Raw genomic sequence first — 24,122 nt, forward strand, 5'->3', positions numbered from 1 at the left:
CACTACATTGAGACTCTTTGCAGCATAGAATCCATATTCTCATCCATGTACTAACTTAATAGACGTTCATTTAATTTTAATGTGGGAAAAGAAAACAAATTCTATGGCATGTGTATTGTCATTTCAGGATTTTTAGAGTTTCTACTCATTACCATGGTTGCATTGGTTCAAAATTCCTCAAATTTCTTTTTCATTGCTCGAGGCCCTCCCGTTGATCGTCGATTTGCTCGAGCGGGCCCAGTAACGTCTCCATTGGAGACTTTGTTGTTACTGTGTCTGGCATATCGAATACTCTCGGTAGCTTGCCGGGCTCTCCGAGAGGGGCGGAGGAATCGAACTCGGGTCGGCCATGTTGGCCGCTTGGAAGGCGAACGCCCTACCCGCTGTGCTATCACTCCAGCCCCTTTTTCATATAAAGGCTAAAAAATGAAAAGCTAAGCTGAAAATTGCTATGAAAACTTACTGGTGGGAAAACCCAGTACCAGTTTTAAACTGAAATTCTTAAAGTATTCTAAGAAGTTTAATTTTCATTTTCCCCATGTGTTCGTATCACTATTCAAAGAAATGGCATGTTTTCAGAAAATCAGTGATACAGTGTTAAGCTTCCACATTATTTCTGACAATTTCATCTATGTGTTGAGTACAGAGCAAGTGCCAAATAAACAGTTGTCAGTCATCCAATAGAATGTTCAAGAATCTCCTACTTAGAAGTTTGATGCCATAAAAGGCAACTTGATAGCTCAGTATAAAGATTTAAAGATACTCAAACTAAGAGGTGGAGATTGTGTAACCTAATTTACAAAAGCAATGACCTAGATTGATAGAATTGTTTGTATCAAACCCTTTCAATGTATGGTTGAATACTGGAATATCAACAGTAATTTCTGATCCACCCAACTATTTTCTTTATATTTATTACAGGGGCTGGAGCGATAGCAGAGCAGGTAGGGTGTTTGCCTTGCATGTAGCCAACAAGGCTGACCCAAGTTTGATTCCTCCGCCCCTCTCAGAGAGCCCGGCAAGCTATCGAGAGTATCTCGCCCACATGGCAAAGCCTGGCAAGCAGCCGTGACGTATTCGATATGCCAAACACAGTAACAATTGTCACAGTGGAGACGTTACTGGGCCTGCTTGAATAAATTGAAGAACAACAGGAGGACGGTGACAGTGATATGTATTACAGAGCAAACAGGGACACATGACACACCTTATCACTTTCAGTGTTTTGAGTCACAAAGTTCTGCAATAAAGATTCCAGTTTATATAGTTCATATTTCCTTCCTTCCTTCCTTCCTTCCTTCCTTCCTTCCTTCCTTCCTTCCTTCCTTCCTCCCTCCCTCCCTTCCTTCCTTCCTTTTTTTCCTCCTTTTGGATTACACCTGGAAGCCTGGAAGTGCTCAGGTATTACTCCTGGCTTTACACTCAGGAATCACTCTTGGAAGGTTTTGCCAGGGATCAAACGGGTCAGCCACATGAAAGATTAGTGTTCTACCTGATAGACTTTCTGGTAACAGAGTATTGGAAGGAAGGAAGGAAGGGAGGGAGGGAGGGAGGGAGGGAGGGAGGGAGGGAGGGAGGAAGGAAGGAAGGAAGGAAGGAAGGAAGGAAGGAAGGAAGGAAGGAAGGAAGGAAGGAAGGAAGGTGAACTCTATAAACTGGACTCTTCATTACAGAACTTTGTGACAAAAAACACTGAAATTGATAACTAAAAACCAAATTATAAAAGAATCCAACCATGTTTCTGAATTTTTAACCTCCTCAGTCACATCTTCTATCTCAGAAAACATGTCTGCTTTCAAAGGGAGTTGCATGAATTCATGTAATGAACAAAGAAGATATTTCTTCCATGTTTTCTCTCCTGTGCTTCTATATAAAATCATAGATGCAGTCAGCTTTATGGACAATTAACAGGAGATTGAAGTGTTGACAGGAGAAATAGATTCCATATTTCCATATGAATAAATTCAATTATATTAACAAACGTTCTTTGTTTGATACTCTATGATATAGGCTGGTAAGTTAATGGGTCAAGGAAATTATAATTTGTAGAGGAACTGCTTTAGGTTTCATAAAACACATGAAAATATGTATCTACTAACTAATTTATAGTTTATTTTAAATATTCATTTTTACCAGGTCACCTCCTTTTTTAATTATACATTTCCCTTTACACTTATAATCACAATGTCTTGGTTATGACATAACATTTCTATTAGGAGTTATTTTCTTACTGCAACAAATTTGATATCTTAACCAACATGTATGGATTTTTTAATTTTCTATCATTTTTTACATGCCAATGAGAAATAATGGCATAAAAATCATTTATTAAGCTAAATTTTATGCTAAGGAAAGATTGTGAAGTAGATTGCTAGGGGATTTGAGATAAGTGGTAAAACGGGTCAGTATAAAAACTAATTTCATTTTAATATTTAGGCAGCATTTTTCTTTAGGGCAAGCTATTTATTTGAAGAACACAGTCACCCTAAAGAAAAAGATGAACTGCGAGGCACTGATCTCATGCTCACTGATGTGGAACAGGTACATAATGCACTGCAAAAGCAGACACATATCTCTACTTTTTTTTTTTTTAATTCTTCACTTGAACAAGACTGTATGGGACACAGAATTGGTTCAGATACCAGAGTCTAGAGCACTATTTATGTCATTTTATTGAAAAAATACCAGTGAGTTAATTTAAAGACTATTTATCCAAAACCTTGTTTTATGAAAATAAAAGTGAGGCAAGAAATTCTGAGCCTAATGAACAACAAAAAACAAACTTGAAGATATCAGGTAGTTAGTAAGAGCATTAAATGATGATATAATAGGAAGAAGTTGCTTTTAATCTTCCTTCCTCCTAAATATCTGAGGTACAAGCAATCGCTTAACTCTACGTAACTTGGTGTCTTTAAAGATAATTTAAACTTATATCTATCTTTAATTTGTGAGGATAACATTCGACGTCTCTTTTTACATATAGCCCAATACTTTCCATGTAAAAGACACTCAATAAATCTTGAAAAATGAATAATTTGAATCTTTTGGATGCTTCTAAGATTTCTATGAAGTGCTTTGGGTACTATAAATTTGGAATTATTAAGCTATTTCTAGTATGGTTGCAATAAAAATGTTTGTCTTTCACAACAAGCCATTGCTTTATACTGAAAACAACTATTTAAATGTCTCTTAGAATATATTAGTCCATAGGTCTATAGGTTGCTGAGTCTGCTATTGGCAGGCATGATAGATCAAATAATACATATACCATGAGAAACATTTTATAGTTATCAGAGTTCTTGTACAAAATATATTTACTTCCAAACATACCAAGAACTTCTTGTTTCTAGTAGACTCAGAGAAGTAAACAGGGAAGAATTTGAAGTTAAAAAATAGCTATAGATAGTACTAAAAGGACAAGTGAATTATGTATGCATCATATTCATTTTGCTAGAACCCACTACTGTCGCACTGTAGCACTGTCCTCCCATTGTTCATCAATTTGCTCAAGTGGGCACGAGTAACGACTCTATTGTGAAACTTGTTACGGTTTTTAGCATATTGAATATGAAACGAGTACCTTGCCAGGCTTTGCCATGAGGGTGCGATACTCTCGGTAGCTTGCCAGGCTCTCCGAGAGGGGTGGAGGAAACGAAAGGGGTGGGCCCGGGTCATCAGCTGCAAGGCAAAGCCCTACCCTCTGTGCTATCACTCCAGCCCAGAACCTACTACAACCTAAAATAAATCTTAGAGAATCTTAAATAAATAAATACTGCTTTAAAAGTGTATCCTAGTAGGAGAAATATAAAAATAATTTAGGACCAGCCATGTAATTAGGTGCATTTATTCCAACCTTCCATTACTAGAGATAACAAGATGAATAGTAAAATATGAACTTTAACAATCCTGTAATTATAACCACTGAACCATACATTATTGAAAGAATTGTGCAAAATCCAGATGCAAAAAAAAAATCAACTGGGTATGTAAATAGAAATGAAATAGTAAAAATAATCAAGTGAGGAAGAAGCAATGTAGAAAAGCTAAATCACTCTCAAGCATCCTTTTATAGAAATATTTTCATTTCCTTCACAAGCATTGTTCATTTTTATCATTTTTTCACACTTTTTAAAATTATGTGTTGTTCAATAACTATAATCATCTCAACCAAATATTCTGGGGTTGCTTTCATTCATAATATTCCGAAAGCATACCTGGATTTTGTAGAGAGTTTTCCTTGAGCGTTTTGTGTAATGAGAGCAATAGCATTTGAATAGTATTTCTTAAGTTATAGAAATCTGCATTCTTAGCAGGTGCAAGTCCACAAAATAACAATTGCATTTAGAGGAATCTAAAATATTAGTTTTGTGGGGCTGGAGGGATAGCACAGCAGGTAGGGTGTTTGCCTTGCACGCGGCCAACCTGAGTTCAATTCCCAGCATCCCATATGGTTCCTGAGTACTGCCAGGAGTAATTCCTGAGTGCAGAGCCAGATGTAACTCCTGAGCATCTCCAGGTGTGATACAAAAAAAAAAGAAAAATCAAAAAAAATTTTTAAAAATAAATAAAATATTAGTTTTGCTTTGGGGGTGTCACACTGGTGGTCCTCAGGGATTACTCCTCATACTGAACTCAGGAATTTCTCTTGACTGAGAGGACCATGTAAAATGCATCGTCTCAAACTTGAGTACACCACATAAAAGGCAAATATACTACCTGCTGCAGTAGCACTCTGGCCCTGAATCCAACAATTTTCAAAATTAATGAGCCAAGTCAGAATTCAACAAGAACAGTTAATTTATCAGTAGAGAGTTTGGGATTAGTTAAAAATAATTTGATGTTTAGGACAAATGGAATATTGATAGAAATATGAAAAAAATTCAATTTCCTCAATAAAACCTAAAAAATTCAGGATTTATTTAAACTTGTCAGGGTTAGTGTCTTAATCTAACTATGAAAAGTTGATTTTAAATAACTAGGTCACAATTAGTACTAAATTATATCTGTTAGACTTGAATGAGAATATGCATAATAAAATTAGCAATAAAGAAATCTATTTAATTTGAAGCGAATATATGGTGTTTCTTTGAAGGTGAATAAAAGAGTAAATTAATGTTTTAGAATATTTATTTCTTTACCTATACTATTTTTGCTAATATTAAAATTATTTTTATATCCAAGTTCATCTTATCTAACAAAAGATACAAGTTGCATAGAACTAAAACTATCCATGATTGGACTGAAGTTATAGTACAGTGGGTAGGGAATTTTCTTTCCACACAACCAACCCATATTCGATCCTCATCATCCCATTTGGTCAAGCAAGCATTGCCAGTAGTAATTTCTGATTAAAGAGCCAGGAATAACCCCTGACCATCACTGGGTATGACCCAAAAAAGACAAAATAAATTATCCAAGATAAAAACTGGGTATGATAAAAGGAATAATAACAAGATGAGTATATATTCTCATTTTTGAAGAACCAGTAATAGAAAATAATTTAAAGAATATTTAAGTTTATTTAAAACTCCATGAATTTTAAATTTACCTTCTGTGTTCCTATGAAAGATAATTATAAGATAAAATAAATTAATAAGATGCATGCATTTTGGGGGTAAATTCCCTTTAATTATAGAATTTGACCTTAAAAGTTATTTTTACTCCATGAAGAAGAAATGAAAGAATGAAAAGAAGAATATTATAGCGAAGGATAAGTATGTGACATGAATCCTTACAAGCCCACATTTATCATTCTAATCTTGAGTACTATATAAGAAAGTCTTGTAACACTTTATCTAAAAAATCTAAACAGCATTTCTTCCTTTACAAGTGTAATTAGCTGATGCTTTTCTCTCTGTGGTGTGTGTATGTATGTGTGTGTGCGTGTGTGTATGCACACATGTGTACAGATGCAGTTTTGATTAATTGCACATATGTGGAGAAAAAATGCATTACATATATTCAAAATGACTATATGAGCATTTTTTTTCTTTGAACAAAATGTCAGTTTAGAAGCTATTTAGTTGACTAGTTCTATAGGTTCAGTGACTTTCATCGACTTTCATTAACTTTTATTTATTTATTTTATAGAATTTCACTTGTGAACAATCCATTTAAAATCCAATTAATTTCATTTCTTCTCTAGTTAAAGTGGAATCAAACATATATCTGTGATGAGGATTGTCATTTGCGATTTTCTCTAATGAACGGGCAACTTCATTATCATGATGGCACAAACCATTTTTCCCCATGCAATGAATATTTTCATTACTATCCACTTGTACTTGTCTCTGCTGGACACTGATAGTCCTCATGCCACTCAGAGAAAATCCATGGTGCCTGTGAAGTGAGACGACCTATTTTCTTACTTTGATCTATTAAATATCAATCTGATGGAACACATAAGTGGGTTTCTCTCTACAGTAGATTGAACTATCATCCGGAACACATTTAAATTTCATTTGCTCACTATTTCAAAAGAGAAATGACATATATTTGAATTAGAGCAGATATAAAATTGATTTGATGGGCACTTATTTAGTAGTAATCAAGCCTGTTAAAAGAACTATAATAGATTATAATATATTGTTATGCAAAATAATGATTCCTAGAGATCTACATAAAAGAATTATTCTTCAGAAGACAAAAGTTTGAATCACATGATATCACCTCAGTTTCTATGAGATTTTATTCTATGTTTTAAAATGGATCTTAGTATTTAACAAAGTTATTCCTTACAAACATCTGACTAAGGAAGAGGAAACAGATATGGGTAGTGATAATTCCATGAATGAATAAATTATGTAACAACAGTTATGAATTTTTAGAACTGAGAGTAAAGTCTGCCTGAGTCCCCATGGTTTTTTTTCTACTGTTTGATGATAATCTGGAACAGTGAGAAAAACATTTATTTAAGGTTGACATGTTTCTCACATTATGTGACAGAAATAACAGTAAGCCTCATTAGCTAAAACAATTTATATCTCCTTATATGATTTTAGGGAAGTGATTTATGTTCATATAATTTTGGTGGCTTTTTTTCCATCTAGGAAAGAGTATCACCTAGTTTGAAGAAATTTTTTTTAATAATTAAACACGATACATGAAATGTATCGGGAACAGTAGTTTCTTTGAATACGTAGTCTCTTATATTAGTTCATTTTACACATGTAAATTAATTTAAGAGAGTTTCTGTAATTATTTTAATTGTAAAGACAAAGGCACTTCATGAGAGAATTCACTTCATATTTTAATATTAATTATGAGGAGGCAGTCCTGGTGATGAAATCCATGGACAATGAAACCAAAAATCCCAGACATCTGCAGACAAGTATTTTACTTATACCTTTGTTTCTTCTTCTACAAAAAAAGAAATTATAACAGGAAATAAGAGTTAAAGATTCCTAAGTATATATAAGAACTTACACAGTGTGAAGCCCATAGTCACTCAATAATTTGGAGTTCTTCATCATTATCAAATAATGGAAATGTAAATAAGAACATGTTTAAGGCACTCCAAAAAATAACACTCTTACTGCAAATGTTTGCTTTAAATGATTAATACTGAGTTGTGTAAAATAACCAAACACTTTGTGAAGGTCAATGGAACCAAGAAACTGGGGTCAGAGTGATAGTACAGAGGATAGCATTCTTGTTTTGCATGCAGCAGACCTGGGTTCAAACCCTGGCACGCCTTTTGGACCCTGGGCACCACTAGGAGTGACCCCTGAGCTGAGAGCCAGAAATAAGCACTGAGCACTACCTAGCAAGGCCCAAAAGCAAAACCAAAAATAATGGAAACAAGAAACTTTCTGGATATAAACTAACAAATTAGCCCACTGACAGAAAATATACTGTAATTTAAGTAGAACTGACAAAAAAGGTGAACCACCAAATGACTGTTGGTCAGCTGTGCGGTAGCATTAGTTCTCAACTGACAATCACTGTTATTCTCTATCACAATGCTCACATATTCATGATTGATCATGTTCTTGGTAAAACGCTTTTATCTGGTTGAAAACTCACTTTTTCAAAACCCTAACAAAATTAAACTGGTGACAGGTTAAAAGATTTAAATGAAAGTAGGGTAATAATTTGGAGAAAAGAAATTTTTGAGATGACATCTCTCTACAAATTTATTAAACTGGACATATAATTGCTGATGTTATCTGGAGTATCAAATGGATAAATGGGTCCAAAATACTAGAAGATTTAAGTAGAAAAAACCGTTTAGCCAAAGTTTGGAGTGTATTTGGTCTATTTAGAACACCAGGTAGAAGACCAAGAAGATAACTCTTCTAATACTATTGTTTTCTATTGAATTTTCTTGGACAACCTTGTGAATTTTTATATTATATTATATTAACCTTGATCATTCGAGTGAACAATGTAAAGAAAGAAATAAGTTACTTGAGATGACAGAGACAAATCAGTGAGTCATTCATTCAGTAGCCAAACCAAAATGGAACTTTCAAAACTTTCGTTGAGAAATGTCTTCACAAGGATTCCTTAATGAGGTGATGCTAAAAGAATTCAACATTTATTCCTATTAAATATTTCTTTGAGATTTTTATTTACCTTTCACTTGCAGTATTTTTTCTATCTCAATCTCATTCTACCCACTGGGTCATGAAACTTTTGTTTTTCATAAACATGATTCAAAGATACTTAAAGTATATGATTCCAGGTAATACTTATAAAAAAATATTTGACACACTATGAACATTTCTGCAGCCATTTCCAAGTTCTTTATCATACTGAGGGCACTACCAATCAGATTTGCAATAAAACAGAGTCAGGAGTAACCCCTGAACATTGCAGATGTGGCCCAAAATACAAAATGAAAAGCAAAAAAAAAGAATCAACATGTAATGTCAACCAAAAGGTCCATTAAGTACCCTATTTTTAGTCTTTGTTTTCCCCTACAAACTAATTAGTCTTTAATTAGTCTGGCCCTTTTGTCAGGCATATTCCATTACAGCCAACATCCTTATTCTATCATATTTTTTTCAGAAATTTCTTGCAACATTATACAAGCTAATAATCATTCATCTATTTTTGATACTATTTTGAAAATATTTTTTCTTGGCTTTATTACCCTAATTTTAGTTTCTTTATATTTGTTACAACAATTTCATATTGTCAATTTAATAGAAAACATGTATACGACCAAGAATTTACCTGAATTGGATGACCTTCTGACATTTTCCTTTTATCTAGAAAATCCCTGTCAGTGTCACTGTCCCCCCGTTGTTCATTGATTTGCTCAGGCGGGCACAGTAACGGCTCCATTGCGACAATTGTTACTGTATTTGGCATATCAAATATGACATGGCTAGCTTGCCAGGCTTTGCCCTGCAAGAGAAATACTCTCAGGAGTTTAGAGGGGCGGAGGAATTGAACTCGGGTCAGCCATGGTGGCCGCTTGCAAGGCAGAAGCTCTACCCGCTGTGCTATTGCTCCAGCCATGTATATGAAATGAGATACCCAAATTCATTTTCTAGGAAGTAACAAAGAGAAAGTGGTCTAAGTCCAAATTAATTCCACAAAAATACACAAGCATTCTCTGATTCTCATCCCAGGAATCAAAAATAAATTCAGCAGAGTTAATCAAGATCCTCTTGGTCTTTTAATTTAATCTGAATGGCCTAACAACAAGAGATATCATTTAATGTACTTGAAAAAAATTTTATTAGGTCCAAGTACAATATCTTCCATATAATAGATGTTTAATAATACTTGCTGAGGCAAAGTCAATTTTGTCTAGATTATTATGGAGTAGTTTGGTCTAACATCCCACATGGGAATATTTTATAAATTTTAACATGAACCATCTGTATGAAAATGTAGGGACTCCTTTATAAAGACCATTATATAAATTCAAGAATATACATATATGTTTTTATGTATATAATTGTCTTTTATACTAAAACATAATAGATATTCAAGATGTTTTAATACACAAAACTTTTCTATGGCAAGATAGCAAGTACAAACAAGATAAAACTTTTCTCTTTAGTGACTCAGCGTATAAATATGTTTGGGGAAAAGAATAAAAGCAAAACATCAGCATCTTTCAAAGGCAGGCCCTTTATTCTGTACACTTTCCTATTAGCTGGACCAAGTAGAAATGCTGTACTTTTCCTTACACATTGCTCTTTTCTCTTACTTTAGTCTGCAGTGGTATCATTGCCAGAAATGAAAATGGCAAAGAAAGCACCAAGAAATCAATTGTCCTGTTCTACAGAACTCATGATTCCCTAGTACCAAGTACAACCGCAGTAATACAAAGAGGCTCCAAACTAATCCCTACCAATTAAAGTATAATATCTTTATAATTCTTTGATCATAACCTAATTTGCAACTGTTTTAGATGGTAAAATCAAGAGTTTAGACTAGAATGTAGCTTGGTTTGGGCTTTACTTATATGACATATTATACCAAGAGTCAATTTAAAAAGGCTATTGCTTCCTGGATATCATAATTTATAATACTACTGGGGTTTCATTTTTTGGAACAGCAGATAGAGGGGTTCATTCAGCTAAGAAGGGAAGGGTCTCAACTAATTTACCTAAGGAAATTTAACTTTTAATAACTAAAGAATCTCCATTTGGCAATTCCAGATCTGTGTACTCTTAGAAGGAATAATAAACTTAAAATATTATCATCCTAGTGAAATATTTCACATGTAATATAAATGCATAAATGGAATATAATTTTGAGAATTTTTCAAAATGATTTTATCTGAATATTTCATTTTCACTTGAGTCACTGAAAATGTAATATTCTGATGTATTGGAAAACAGGCTATATTTTTCTATTTGGTTTAACATAAACATACTGTATTTTATTTTCTAAATTTGTGGCTGACTCCATACTCCTTGTGCTTTTTTTTTTCTTTTTGGGTCATACCCAGCGATGCTCAGGGGTTACTCCTGGCTCATGCACTCACTCAGGAATTACTCCTGGCAGTGCTCGGGGGAACATATGGGATGCTGGGAATCGAACCTAGGTCGGCCATGTTGGCTGCGTGCAAGGCAAACGCCCTACCCGCTGCGCTATCGCTCCAGCCCCACTCCTTGTGATTTTTTTGTATTATAAAATCCTCCACAATAAAGATTAAATCATACAAGTATTTGCGTTTACATGATTTGTCAATTAATTTCCAGGCATACAGGAAATGCCTCAAGTTCAATTAAGAATAAAATAAACATAAACTTTTAATATATTCATATTATCATGTTTCTTTATCATGCAGGAAGGACATACAGTTTTTTCTTTCCTCTCTCAGAATCCATTCCAATATCCTTCTAATTTCTAATGGTGTCAGTAGACCATTGAATACTATCAAGAACCGAGAGGAAGATCTTTCAGGATACTTTCTGATTTTTACACAAAATTATACTGAAGAGTATAGGGAAAAATGGACTAATTTGAGGGGTGGGGGATTCTGACAGATTGTTGAAAGAAAATAAAAAGAAATCAGGAGGAAAAAGGACAGCCATAGAGATAAGGCCACAGCACAGATTCAGAGACCCTGCTACCAGGTCAACATTTACTGATAGCTGACTTTTCTCCAGTTTGTATCCCACGCACTGTTATTCTCTTCATCTGCTAACGAGTAGGTGTCAAAATGATAGATGCTAGCTCACTGTATCAACATTTCCCTAAAGCCAGAAAGCCCATTATCAACAGATAAACCTGTGCCAGGATAAATTTCTTATCAAAATATGGGCAAGGTGGAGTTCAAAATGGTGTTAGAGTTAATAGAATTTTATTGTCACAAGCTCCCCAAAGCAATTGAAAATCACTAAGATATTCTAGGCAGGAGTTGGAATCAAAATGTCATTCTTCTGATCTGTTTGGTGGGTGTTATAACAAGCATTCCTTTGAAGTAAGGTAAAATGATTATTTTGAAGCCATAGAGTTGAAATGAATAATATGTCTCCGCTTTTCTCTCCTGTTTGAACTTATTTGAAGGAAGGAGGAGGAAGAACAGATACCACTTAAAAGAGTGGCAAATGAGAAACTCAACTGTTTCAGCTGCTGTTGGTGAATGAACATTCTAGCTATTGGTCTTCCGACCCCTTCAGGAGCATAACGTTAATTACAGCTATTTGTCTGCAAGGAGAGAGATAGATAGAAAGGAATTTTAATATAGATAGATATAAAAGATATAGATATATAATATATAGATATAATATATATAATATAGATAGATATAAAAAGGGAATTTTAATGTCAAGATCAGTTGAATTGGGACTTAGTTTCTGACAAATATTTCACTCTGTGTCAGATCGTACTAGGTCAAACTGAAAGCATTATTCTAAATGTTTCTTAATGTTTCTATCTTTTACATGTACATCTGGAAAACCCCGTGTGTTTTTATTTATTGCCCTAGTCCAAACCTTGTTCTGTTAAAACATTTTAAATGAAAATTACATTCTGCATCTTTCTAAAGAAAATTCATATGCCTTTTAATTCAGTATTCGCTTATGATAGCACTGATAGGGTCACTGGAAATGTTCTATGCATTAAAGCTCAGGTTCAGCACAATGGTGGGGTTGATGAACACAGCGCTAATGATATTTTGTGCATGACATCTGGGTCTGTTTTTTTAGTAGTGATCTCAGACAGCCTACCTTTTAATTTAAAATTATGTAAAAATAATCTTTGTACTTAAAAATATCCCTAAAATATTTTTTCATTACAGAACAAAGTTTCCATTTGCTTTTTGGTGATAAATAGCTTACTTGATTTTGATTTCATTTTATTTTTCTATTTGTTTCTGTTTGGGGGCCACATCTGATGATGCTCAGGGATTACTCCTGGCTCTGCACTCAGAGATAACTCCTGGCAGTAATCTAGGATCAGATGTGATGTTGAGGATTGAGCCCATGTCACTGGAGTGCCAGAAAAGCATCTCACCTGTTGTACTATATCACTCTGCCCCCCAACTCTTTTTTATTTTGTTTGTGGTCACACTCAGTGATGGGGCAGATGCTACTCTTTCTTATTACTAGGTGTCAGTAAGTGACATTCAGGAGACCAAATGGGTGCCAGAAATCAAACCCAAAGACTGTAGTTGCAAAGCATGTATACTAGTCCATCACATTAATTCTCAGGTCCTAGAAATAAATTAGGTAGCATTTTTTGGTTTGGTTTGTATTGTCTAATTGATTTATTTCTCTAGATTTACTACTCAGGCTGTGAATATCTATTTTTCTAAAACATTTAAGAATTCATTCATAAGACATTAACATGTTTGATGGTCACGTAAAACTGACAAATTTATTAGGTCATTAAGATCAAACATTATTGCTCCAAATAGGTAAATTGGAAGAGAGATAAATGACCAACTGAGGAATATGTAACCAGATATAGATTTATTTTTCATTTTATTAAATTTCTTTAAAGTAAAATTGAATAACAAAGAAAGAGTTGAATTTACCTTCAAGTATAATTAATAGTATAAAGGTATATTCCTCATATTGATGAGGTGAGCATTTAAAAAAATCACAAAAATTTTTAAGATTTAGATCATTATAATGCAAAGCTTTAGATTTCAGCTACACTCTCCAGTGTCTTCAATCTCCTGGAAATTAGAATCTTGATATTTATAATCTTAGTGACAACATGTTGATCCCTTAAATTTTTTCATCACTCTTGGAGTCATCAGTCAACAATTCGCATCTTAATGTGTTAAACATAACACGTTTGGTGCTGTTCCTTTGTCCTCCATTTGAACCTGCTTGAAATTGTACTTGATACAGCAGCATTTAAACAAAATCAGTTTTATGGTAGGGGCAGAGGAGGAGAAGCAGCATTCTATTTATAGAAAATAAGGCAGTCAACTGGACTTATCAACTAGGAAATCCTGATGAAAATAAGGAGAGAATAAATTTGAAACTAGGGAAAAAGAGAATGGGCCGAGAATAACTTACTGATGCTTCCAGAAACCACAGTAGCAATCACAACTTATTAAATGCATGTGTGCATTAAGTTTTGTCTTAGAGGTGAAAGGAGTAAATGGCTCTTTTCCCAATATCTTGTTAACACTTCCAGGCCACTGATGATCTCATTTAACATATTACCTCTTCAAAGTAATATCTCTGTAATCAAATTACCCTCCAGAGAAGAATATGTAGTTTTCACAATGTGATCGCAGCTATCAACTTTAATCACACATTTACAGGTGAGTCTTCTTCCTCATTCATATTTAAAACACTGGAGTTTCAATGATATTCTCCTACATGCTACAGTAATGCATATAGCAATCAATACTACTTATTAACCAACTACTAGTATCTTATGGGTTTTCAGACTTCTCATAGATTTACAAAACATTTTATACTGCCCATTTTATAGAAAGTGATACTGAGATCCAATATTATAAATTTCCCAAAATTGTATTGCTTGATTAAAGTAGTCAGAATATTTCCTTATCCAGTCGTTTGTTCTTGTACACTTGGATTTTATTTTCCACATTTTGATTATTGTGAATAGTGCTATAGCTTTCTTTTTACTCAGGATAAATGCCAAGAAGTGGAATTATTAGAAGTTTAATAATAGAAGTTTATATAGAAGTTTAATTCCTACTTGTTTTAAGGAGTGTTCATATTGTTTTTCCAACAGGGCTGCAACAGCCACCATCCCCACTAACAGTGGATAAGAGTCCCTTTCCCCCCACATTTACGCAAGCACTAGTTGATTTGTTTTTTGTAATGTGTGCCAATCTCATTGCTTCTTTGATTTGTATTTCCCCAATGTTAAATTATGCAGAGCATTTGTTTCAGATACCTTTTGGTCATCTGTGTATATGTATTCTTTGAAAAAGTTTGAGTAATCTCTCTACTCCCTATGTTTGATGGGGTTAATTATTTTTTCTTTGAATCTCTATGGGTGAGTTATATACATTTGATATTAACCCTTCATCAGAAGAGTGGTGAGCAAATATACTCTTACCAGGCAATCGGTGAATATATTACGTTCTGCCTTCTTTTGAAGAACAGATGATCAGACTGTTTAAAGAAACTATGGTACATATATATAATGGAATACTATTCAGTTATAAGAACAGATGAAATAATGCAATTTGCTGCTATATCGTATGGATCTAGAGAGCATCATGCTAAGTCAAGTTAGGAAGAGAGGTGCAGACACAGAATTATTTTTCTTATATGTAGTAAATAAAGAAAAATAACAGAGTATAACTAATTTCCAAAGGTAAAAGAAACCTAAAACTTGTCTTCAGCAGGAAGCTTACCACAGGGTAGGAATGTTGCGGGATGAGGGTGGAGGGGCGATGGTGCTTACAGGATGGGGTGACACTGAGGAAATGGTGGAGGACACTAGGAGCGAGTGTGGTGAGGGACTTTATTATATATGAAACCCTATTATTTATAGTATTTCACATACCACTATGCCTAAAATTATTTATAAATTAATCAAAGAAATGTTTTTTCTCATCCATATAATGTCTTGGATCCTAAATTAATCAAAATTAATATCAGTCATATAAAGATTGTTTTCTGTAGTCACTTTTCTAATCAATAAGAAAATTGAGTATGGAGAAATAGTGCAGTAGGTAAGGTGTTTGTCTTGCACTCAGAGAACCCGGATTTAATTCCCAGCACTACATATGGTCCCCCAAACACTACTAGTAGTTATCCCGAAGCTCAGACCCAGGAATGAGCTCTGAGAACTACCAGTTATGGTCCTAAAATAACAAACAAAAGGATTAACTCTTGTTCCGATTAAGAAATTATACTTGTAATTGAGCTAGCAAGAAAACATAGAAAAATCTATAGTATATACTGATATCTAGATCCTTTATATGTAGCTGATTGCATGCGCTACTGTGATGTTGATTATTCCAGCAAATAACTATGCTAAAATGCATCTAATTTACTCTTTCTTGATTTCAACTCTGAGTAAAGTGTACACAAAACAGATCGGCAGGAAATCATTCTTATAAGTCAGTGACTGAAAAAATTGGCAAGAGCTGCCACACTTATCCTTACACTGAAGGTGACTTCCACAAAGCAGAATAATGGAAAAATTTTATAAAGCAATTAGAATGAAAGAGGATTGAGATATATTTACAAGTGTTGTGTCTTTTTCTCTTAAGACCATAATACTGGATAAATAAAAAGTTAACATATTCATTTATAGAAACTAACACAAACGTGCTGTCATTAAAGCTAACAACAGAGTCATGATAGAATTGTTCACTAAACCTAAGCATTTATTTAACTTGGGGCCACAAATCTATGGTATATATTAAATATGCATTAGTGCATTATGGGAATTATAACCATAACCTCCTTCCCTCCTTCCATCTATCATATACCTCTTCATCGGAATAACTTTTGTTTTACCCTATTAACAGTATGTATTTTTCTTTTTATGTCTTATTCTCCATTATGTGAGAGACTAATCTTTAGAAGAAAGTAGTAATTGACCTTTACTTATGGTCAGAGACAGTTTTGCAGAAGGGTGATTAAAACAAATTAAGAGTTGAATAAAAAATATATTTGATACCTGAAATCCCCCAAATTCTACATTTCTTTTTTGTATATTTTCTTCTAACAGACATCAGCTCTTTTTTTTTTTTTTGCTTTTTTGCTTTTTGGGTCACACCCAGTGATGTAGAGGGGTTATTCCTGGTCTCCACTCAGGAATTACCCCTGGCTGTGCTCAGGGGACCATATGCTGGGAATCCAACCTGGGTCAACTGTGTGCAGGGCAAATGCCCTACCCGCCGTGCTATTGCTCCAGCCCCCAGATATCAGCTTTTTATTTCCAGTCTAATTTGCACTTTCAGGTCAATATTTCCCATTGTTTTTGTTTTATTTTAAAGAAATACCAGAACTTGACTTGTGGAACTTGAAAGTGCTGGGGCACACCTCCAAAGACCCTATGTTAATTCTAATAATAATTGATGCACTGTGTATAGTGGATTCCAGATTATATACTGCATGGTACCTTTCAATTATAGAGGTCTAAGAGCTTTCAAAACTAATGTGCAAATGAATTTCAAAACACATTGCTCCATGCTACTAAAATCAGTCCCATCTTAGAGCGAAAGAAATTTTCTTATGAAAATTGAACATTGAAAAGGAAAGGGGGCCAAAAGAGGGCCAATAATGAAACTTCTATTATTATACCAAACAAATGATGAAACTGAAATTCTAAAATAGAGGATGAAAACTAATATTGTTAGATGTCAATTCTATTGTGGCATACAACTCTGGGGATACACTGGGTTAAAATGTTCATTTTTAACACTTTAGTATCTGTGAAGACTCATCTTTAGGAAATAACTTGCTAAACTTTCTTTTTTCCCAACTATAAAATTGAAGAAAGAACAATTTTCAGGAATATGGAGCTGAGAAAACTAAACCTAATCTAATGTTTTGGTGAATAATGCTCAATAATTTTATTACATAGTCTTGAATCCTAATGGTCCATCAAAAAGTCAATAGTAAATATTCAAATGGAAAAATACAGTGATCAAAAAATTCAGATTGAGTTTGGGTTTCAATTGTACAATGATCCCCAAACTCAATTTGAATTTTTTGATCACTGTTTTTTTCCATTTGAATATTTACTACTGACTTTCTGATGTAGAAGGATGGGTACTGGATCATTGTATAACTGAAACCAAAGCACAAAAATTTGTAAGTCTACAACTGTACCTCATGGTGTTTCACTAATAAAAAAATTTAAAAAAAAATTCAGATTGACAAGCTATAGAACCACCCCAAAGAGACTGGGAAAGAGTATTGTTATATCCTGAAAGACACCTTAATCTCCTTTTCTCAAGAATCATTTTCTCATCTATGCAAAAAAAAAAAAACATTCTCAAGGACCATTTGGACATTACAAAATGTATATGTTTTTAACCTTAGATGCATATAAGAAAATGCCATATCTCTTTCATAATGTCTATTATACTTCATGCTAAAATCACTTCCATCAAAATTAGGGCAAACAAGCCTTCCATTTTCCCAGAAATATGATATTTCCTAGGGCATACAACTTAAAATGTTAAATTTGGGACAGTCCCCAGAAAACAATGATGATTTGTCACCTAAAATTGGCCAAACCAAATCCACTTCAAATGACCCAGTTGATGGCAGTGCTTATTTGTTTGCTTTCCTTATTGAGGAAATGAAAACTAACACTGTACTTAAAACTTTTGATAAGATCTTCATAACAAATCCCTGTTACCTTTTAAGTAGAAAGACATTCACACTTTTAGTTACTGTCTCTACTCAGTCATTTGTTATATAGAAGGGAAGGAGATAATAGGGAGCATAGATAGTAAGATTTTATGTTGAAAAGCCTCCATATTATTTAATAGATATATTCATAATATTTAACTCAGAGTTTCTCAAAGTCAATGATGCTAATATTCACTTTATATTTCAATCTTTTGACAAAATTTCAGATCTCCCACTCTTACACATTTAACATCACAACCATGTACCACTGAAATTTAGCACCTGTGATGATATCTTTTTATACACTAATGTGTTAAATGCATCACTAGGGATTTAAGTTGCATGGAAGGGGTTAACATGAGACCACCACAATAGGCATTCTCCCAGCAATGTTAGAGAAATGTTAATGCCTCTATTTCTATCAGTATCCTTTTACCTACTGAAACTCTGTGGGTGACTCCCAAGTACTGCTCAGGGAGTTTGGGGACCATTCTCATGTACTCTCAGTCAACCAGGCTGGATCATTTAAGACTTAACACTGGTGATGAGGAACTGTTCACCAATCAGTGCAAGAGGACTCTTGGGCCTCATCTGGGCAGTGTTCAGGGGGCAATATAATGGTGGGGATTAAATTCAGAGCCTTGCACACGCAGGACATGGGTCACTGAACCCCTGCTCTCTCTCTCTGGTCCCTGAAATTATTCTTAAATGAAGTGACATTATCAGTGGATTTTAAACACACTCTGAACAAGATCTTAAAAGCATGATGATGCAACAAGGAGCTATGATCTGTAGGGCTGAATTTAGGAGCTGAAGGAAGTTCTTCTGAGAGAAGCAAAATCTTTAAGAGGATACAACTGACAGCATTTAAAACATTAGAAACAGGTTCTCATAGTTCCCATAGCAAGGAAGTAAGCCTGCCTCAACAATACACTCCCACACACCGCTAAAGAAAATACACAAAGGAAAATAAGTGTGAAGGCAACTATTTTATTAAAATGGCAGGAGGTAGCAGAGAAGGTTGGTTCTGATTCAGCTGTCTGGTTTCATATTTGAATAATTAAATAAAGAGGGATAGACTTCACTGTTATTTTGTCTTCTATAAATCATTCTAATATATAGTCTATAAATGTGAGGGAAAGAGTATGGTTGCTTTGGATTAATAAAGAAGAAAATCTTACCAGAACATGTCACAAAGAATATTCTAGGTATGCTTGGGAGTTTCATTTTCCCTATTCTCACTAAAGTCTCAGATTATGTCATACATGTATATTTACATAAATTATATAATTTAATGTTAAAACTTCCATTTGCATTACAATGTTTGGCCTTAGCTCCTTCACTGTGTTGCATGAAAGATTTTACTCACTGTCTGCATTTCTACCTACAGTCAGGAGAAGCTATGGAAAAGATATATAGAGTGGTAAAGACAGGGTCTGCGTTTGAAGGAAAAGAAAGTAGTACCTAAGTAGCACTGTTGCACTGTGGCACTTTCTTCCCGTTGTTCATCGATTTGCTTGAGCGGGTCCAGTAACGTCTCCATTTTGAGACTTGTTGTTACTGTGTTTGGCATATTGAATACGCCACGGGTAGCTTGCCAGGCTTTGCCGTGCGGGCGAGATACTCTCGGTACCTTGCTGGGCTCTCTGGGAGGGGAACAGGAATCAAACCCAGCTCGCATGGGCCAGCCACATGCAAGGAGTACCTAAGTAAGTGATAGAAAAGGCAGTGATGTATAGATCAACTGGAAGTATTATATATATTAAAATGAATGAACATTTATGAGTGTGTACATGAGCGATAGCACAGCGGTAGGGCGTTTGCCTTACAACCGACCAACATGGCCCACCTGAGTTCAATTCCTCTGCCCCTCTCAGAGAGCCCGGCAAGCTACTGAGAGTTTCTCTCCCACCCGGCAGAGCCTGGCAAGCTACCCGTGAAGTATTTGATATGCCAAACACAGTAACAACAAGTCTCATGATGGAGACGTTTCTGGGCCTGCTCGAGCAAATCGATGAACAATGGGAGAACCGTGACCGTGACCATGTATGTACAAGTGTGTGGAGCTGCAAACACTATCACACAGAGGTTGAGCAAGTAGAAAGAATCTCTTTCCTGTGGCCCCATCACAGCTGAGATTTTATAGATTGAACATTTGTTTTTAATTATTTTTAACTAATGAATATTTTTGGCAACGTGTTTCTATTATTTGGAGAATATGTCATTTATATGAACACTAATTTCCTAAATTATTTCAGTTATTAAATGCTTAGTGTATTGACACTATATATTTTAAGGCACAATTCTTATCAGTAGATTTTAAGTTTCAAAAAAGTTCTACTTCATAGTTGTTTCCTTGAAGGATACTCATTAGAAGTTATTTCATGGATAGGAGTTTCTATTATTTATGTTGCACCTCATTAAGGTTTTACTTCCATCTCCTAAATTTCATCCTGAAATTAAATATTTTACTTTTATGAGGAAACTAATAGAACAAGAATGTGTGAATTTTGCTTTGGTCTGAAAACATCATAATCTTGTAATTTAATCAGGCTGAGTGTTGACAAAAGCTTTTTGCACTATATCTATATGTATGTATGTATATATATATACACATAAATATATGAGCCCAACAGAGTATGCACACTGAACAGTCTCCTTAAAAATGTTTCTTTTTTTGTCCATTGTCCTATCAAGGTTGATTACCAAATTTAATCCCTAATTATAAATGTGTGCTCCTCACAACATGAGGGATGGCAAATTCTGAAAAGCAAATCAATCAAGTAAAGGTCACTCTGAACAAAGGAAATGACAATGACTAAAGGTTCCAGACTAAGATAAAGTGATGAGTAAAAAGGAGTTGGCCCACTGATACCCAAGTGACAAGTACAAAAACTGCTAGCAAGTGAATTAGGAAAGAATTACAAAGTGAGTAATATATAGTTAGCAATTTAATAATATAGTAGTCTATAGTAGTGATACATAAAATGTGTTTTCATCATTGCAACTATAAATATATCAAACTTTTAGGTTATGTTGAAAAGAATACCAGGACTCGAGTCCTAGGATAGACTGCAAAGTCATTCCTCATTTAATGTGGATACATGATACAAATTATTTGAAGCCTATATATATGTATATATATATATGTAAACACATACACAGAATATTTACAGGGTTATTGTGATTATGGGATTATTAGATGAAGACAGGAGACAGGAAAAAAAGAGTGGGACTAAAAGAAGAGGAGAAAAACATTCCTTCTTAAGAAGTACTTAATCAATGTTCCTCATATCAGAAATCAGAGTAAAAAATAATTATCTTCATTATGCAGAACATATTTTTCTCCTGGAATAAAGAAAGAAAACTGCAAAAACTAACAGGCTTTCAATTACTCAAAGTGATAGCCGTTATAAAGAATTTAATCTTCTTGAAAGCATCTTCCAAAACATAAAAAATCTCTTGGTTGAGTTGCCTGGTAGTGAGATACATTTTGCTTGTGCTTTATTTCATTTGTTTGGAGGTCACGTTGCAGTGATCCAGAGCTACTCCCATTCCTGTGCTCAGGGATTACTCTGCATGGTCAGGGAGCTATATGATGTACTGGATCAAATATAGGACTTTTGCATGCATAGCACATGCTCAATACAAAGTATGTACTCAATATTCCAGCCCCAATAAGTAGGATATTTAGAGCTTATCATTCAAACTAAGTCAGTATTAGATATTTATCTTTTATCATATATATATATATATATATGAAAGGATAAGATCTTGTGAGGAGGCGGAGGGGCAAACCTATCTTTTATTATCACTTACTATAAACCAACATTGCTAAATGCCTTACATACATTTCCTCAATCATCATGTAGGGGATTATATTTGCATTTTACAGGAGGCTAGTAATAGAAATTGAGTAAATACTTTAATCTGAGATGCGGCCTATAGGGTGTCATATAAATAAAGAGTAATAACTTTAGATCAAATTGAATTCAAGCCATACCCTTCTAAACATAAGAGCATTGTTCATTCTTGTTTATTCTCCTAAGTTATGCTATTGATAACATTAAAAAATAATAGTGTATAAGAGAAGGAACACATGGAGGGTGCGGGATCCCGGAGGAAAAGAAAAAGAAAAAACAGGTTCCAAAAAGAGCCGAGATCACCGGCAAGTTCCAGATGGAGTAGGTGCCGCATCCCGCCTCCCCCAGATGGAACCCCGGTGACCAGAAGCCTCTACAAACACAGCTCGAGTATGCGGGAACGAGGACTTTTTCTCAAATCTGCCGGACTACACCTCCCAGGTAACCTCTGATTCCGGAAGTCACGCCCACAGCCCGCCCCCCAGCGCCATCTTTGAAGCGTTCAGCGTAAGAGAAGGAACACATGGAGGGTGCGGGATTACGCGGCCGCGCGACATCTCTCTATATACAAAGTGATCAATGAGAAGTAAACCACCCAATCTTTCTCCCTGAAAATCAGAGTTAAGTTTGGAGCATGGCCACAGCCCCAGAAACACAAGGACTTAATGCAGAACCCAGCAGCTTAGAGCAGAAAAGTGAACGGACGATGAGTTCACTCAGGCCATCATTTCTGCCCAGAAGGGAAAGGGTGTTGCCCCATTCGCCCTCTGTTCTCTGGAAAGAAGGATGGCGGCCGCATGGGAGCCTTGTGGACAGCAGGTATGAGCCGGGGGTGTGGGGGGCGACTAAAACCTCACGAGAAGGGGGGCGTTCTGGTCCGTCCTTCACGCCCTACCGAGGTCAACAGTTGCCCCCCACGAGCGGCTCCCCAGTACGGCCACAGTCACAGAAACACAAGGACTTAATGCAGAACCCGGCAGCTTGGAGCAGAAAAGTGAAAGGACTATGCGTTAATCCAGGCCATCAAGTCTGCCGGACGGGAAAGGGTATTGCCCCATTCGCCCTCTCTTCTCTGGAAAGAAGGATGGCGGCCGCATGGGAGCCTTGTGGACAGCAGGTATGAGCCGGGGGTGTGGGGGCGACTAAAACCTCATGGGAAGGGGGGCGTTCCGGTCCGTCCTTCACGCCCTACCGAGGTCAACAGTTGCCCCCCACGAGCGGCTCTCCAGCACGGCCACAGCCCCAGAAGCACAAGGGCTTAATGTAGAACCCAGCAGCTTGGAGCAGAAAAGTGAAAGGACTATGCGTTAATCCAGGCAATCATTTCTGCCCAGAGGGGAAAGGGTGTTGCTCCCTTCCGCCCTCCTCCCTCTGGAAAGAAAGATGGCGGCCACATGGGAGCCTTGTGGACAGCAGGTATGAGCCGGGAGTGTGGGGGCGACTAAAACCTCATGGGAAGGGGGGGCGTTCCGGTCCGTCCTTCACGCCCTACCGAGGTCACCAGTCACCCCCCACGAGCGGCTCTCCAGCACAGCCACGGCCCCAGAAGCACAAGGACTTAATGCAGAACCCAGCAGCTTGGAGCAGAAAAGTGAACGGACTATGCATTGATCCAGGCCATCAAGTCTGCCGGAGGGGAAAGGGTGTTGCCCCATTCGCCTTCTCCTCTCTGGAAAGAAAGATGGCGGCCACATGGGAGCCTTGTGGACAGCAGGTATGAGCCAGGAGTGTGGGGGCGACTAAAACCTCATGGGAAGGGGGGCGTTCCGGTCCGTCCTTCACGCCCTACCAAGGTCAACAGTTGCCCCCCACGAGCGGCTCTCCAGCACGGCCACAGCCCCAGAAGCACAAGGGCTTAATGCAGAACCCAGCAGCTTGGAGCAGAAAAGTGAAAGGATTATGCGTTGATCCAGGCAATCATTTCTGCCCAGAGGGGAAAGGGTGTTGCTCCCTTCCGCCCTCCTCCCTCTGGAAGAAAGATGGCGGCCACATGGGAGCCTTGTGGACAGCAGGTATGAGCCGGGGGTGTGGG

At 36.0% G+C, this 24,122-nt stretch overlaps 1 protein-coding gene across 24 annotated transcripts in view; it reads right to left on the reverse strand.

Moving 5' to 3' along the window:
* Nucleotides 1-24,122, reverse strand: part of NRXN3 (neurexin 3) — a 1,716,647-nt gene that overhangs the window by 509,598 nt on the left and 1,182,927 nt on the right. The window lies entirely within an intron of this gene.

The sequence above is a fragment of the Sorex fumeus genome, unplaced genomic scaffold (genome assembly GCF_029834395.1).
Source record: "Sorex fumeus unplaced genomic scaffold, SorFum_2.1 ptg000098l, whole genome shotgun sequence".
Classification (NCBI taxonomy): domain Eukaryota; kingdom Metazoa; phylum Chordata; class Mammalia; order Eulipotyphla; family Soricidae; genus Sorex; species Sorex fumeus.